Raw genomic sequence first — 2,921 nt, 5'->3', positions numbered from 1 at the left:
AACTAATTAGTTCGATTGATTAACTAATTAATTATAATTGATTTTATTGCTTAACTAATTGGTTCAAATGCTTAACTAATTAGTTCGATTGATTAACTAATTGGTAATTAGTTTAGTTTCAATGTTTTACGAATTAGTTTTATTGCTTAACTAATTGAATCTATTCCTTAACTAATTGGTTTTATTGATTAACTAACCGATTTCAATCTCAAAACTAATTGAAAATAATAAATAACTAAAACTATTTATTTCTTAACTAAATACAAAAAAAATATAACTAAAATTATAATTGAGAAAAAAACGCAACTAATTGATTTTTTGGTTTAACTAATTGGTTCAATTAAATTAACTTATTCATTCATTTGCTTAACTAATTGATTTCGTTAGTTAAATAATTGAATTTCTAATTTAACTAATTGGTTAAATTAAATTAACTTATTCATTCATTTGCTTAACTAATTGGTTTCGTTACTTAACTAATTGAATTTCAAGTTTAACTAATTGGTTCTATCACTTTAACTAATTCAGCATAAATAAAATGAAATTATTATAAAATAAAACAACGAAGAAGTAATTTCTCAACCTCGAAAACAAAGCAAAATGTCAAACATAGTCTGAAGCTACTTTTAAAATAAAATTATTCTAAACTAAAGCAAATTTAACCTTACCTAAAACGAAACTATTCTTAACTAAAACAAAGTTACACTCAACTAAAACAACATTATTCTTAACTACAACTTCTCAAATCACAACTAAAACTTAGACAATAAAAGTGTAACTAAACTGCTTCATTTCATCACTAAATATAACAAAAGTATAACTAAAACTAAATCATCTTAACCATGAACCAAAACCTATTTAATTATTACACAGAATATACCGACATGATGAATTTTGATTGTAATTACACAGAATATACCAAAGTCAAACCTAGTCAACTTTGATATAAAATAAACACCACCAACTTATGAATTTTGATTGGAATTACACAAGTTCTACAAGACATAAACACCAACTGATCATAGCATTTCTGCCCATGATACATCTTGACTGCCGCGCTTCCAAGATTCTCTCGCAAGTGTCCCAACTGATTCTCTCGCATTTCTGCCCATGATACATCTCGACTGCCACACTTTCTGCCCATGTTCCACGCTTCATTAGGCAGCAGAAATCAGCGATCAAACACAACAGTTCTACCCCCTGCATTTCCATTTCTTTCAACTGATCCATGGTACATCAGATCTAGCAGACCAACAATTAACTATACAGAGGCAACTGCAGACAACCAGAACACAAACAACAGAAAACAGTTGAGCAGATAAAGCAGACTAGCATCTCATCTGAACCTGCTTTGGCTAGAATAAATCATAAAAGAACAAGCATCCTTCATTAGATTGGTTCTGAAAGCAACAAGCAGCGTTCCAAGCTGTTAAACAAAAGCAGTATTAAGCAGCGTGCTACACAGGGTGGTCCTATACTCCTATCCATGACAGATTAATTGACAGAACCGAACGACCTAAAATTTATCACTTCTGATAGATAAACCATTCTTATTCGACAGTCGAATCAATTGGAAACTAAAATCATTACTGTCAATAATTGACATAAATGAAGAAAATATAACTAAAGCATCCTATTTCATAACTAAATGCAACAAAAGTTTAACTTAAGAGCCCCAAATCACGGCTTGAATCGCAAAATTAAATAAAAGTATTTAACTATTAAAGACTTTATCATAACTAAAACAAACTTAATCCTAAATAAAACAAACTTTATCATAACTACTTAACTAGCATGTTTATTTTACAATAGCACTAACAATACGCCAAATGAATAGAAGTACAACCACTTGCAACCAGAATCGAGCAAACACTGCAACAGCCAAAGGACTCAAATCCAATCATCAAATACAATAAACATCATCAAAATCACAATACAAATTTGAAACCAAAATTAATAAAACCACATAAGCATACATTATCACAATACACTGCAACCTACCTGTTCTTCCTACGCTTGCAGCTTCCGGTCGGTGTTTGCAACCTAGATATGGCTTCTGCAGCTGTTCTTCCATAGCCAACCATCTGTTCGATCTCGATCTACAAAAGAGGATCTTCTTCTCGCGTCTCCTCAACGATCACCGCCGATGTCCCGTCGTGCCACCTCAAGGAGAACCGCCACCTACATTCCTTCGTCTCTGTTCAACAACCTCGCCGGAAAATCAACAAAATTAATAAAAAAAACTCAAAAACCTAAGAGCAATAAAACTTGAAGTAGAAGAAAGAGTGAGGCAGCCAAAAACCTGGATCTATGTCTCTCATCCCTCCGTCTCGACCCGCACAACGCCACCAACAACCACACCACCGCCGCGTCTAAACCCGTACAAAATCGAAAACCTCTGAGAATTTTCTTCTTCGACGCCATGTTAGAAATCTTAGGGTTTCAAAAGCATAGTGTTGGAGAAGAGAGAGAGAGGGGTAAAGGAGGGGCCTCTCCAACGGCGTCGTCGCCATGGATGAGAACTCGAAGGACGCCGAGGAGGGCGGCGTGTTTGAGGAGAGGCGGAGAGTTTGAGGGGAAGGGAGAGAAAGCGCTTCTGCATTTGATGAGAGAGAAATGAAATATTGAAAAAAACATAAGTTTTATATAACCCGAACATAAAAACCCGTGACCCATATCTCCATTAATTGACCCGCGAAAATTAGAAATCCAACCCGGTCTGACAGGTCAGACGGACTTATTTAAAAATTTGTACACAAGGTAACTACAATGTTAATTAAAATAATAATACATGGTAAGTACGTAGTACTAAATAGATTAACATTAGAAGTCCATTTTTCAAAATTGTATTCAATTCAAACTATTTGCCTAACTCAGTTAAGTCGGATCTTTTCAGGTTATCTATTTTCAGAAATATTTAT

At 33.8% G+C, this 2,921-nt stretch overlaps 1 long non-coding RNA gene across 1 annotated transcript; it reads right to left on the bottom strand.

The window, feature by feature from the left end:
- Positions 1-773: 773 nt before the first annotated feature.
- LOC110805897 (uncharacterized) lies at positions 774-2,617 on the bottom strand. The gene is made up of 3 exons (XR_002538143.2): positions 2,303-2,617; positions 2,002-2,197; positions 774-1,275 (listed from the first exon to the last, which is right to left on the bottom strand). It is a non-coding gene; the product is annotated as an uncharacterized lncRNA (long non-coding RNA).
- Positions 2,618-2,921: the final 304 nt, after the last annotated feature.

The sequence above is a fragment of the Spinacia oleracea genome, chromosome 2 (genome assembly GCF_020520425.1).
Source record: "Spinacia oleracea cultivar Varoflay chromosome 2, BTI_SOV_V1, whole genome shotgun sequence".
NCBI classification, from domain to species: domain Eukaryota; kingdom Viridiplantae; phylum Streptophyta; class Magnoliopsida; order Caryophyllales; family Amaranthaceae; genus Spinacia; species Spinacia oleracea.
The sequence above is the reverse complement of the archived record's forward strand: the minus strand, read 5'-3'. Positions and strand labels throughout refer to the sequence as shown.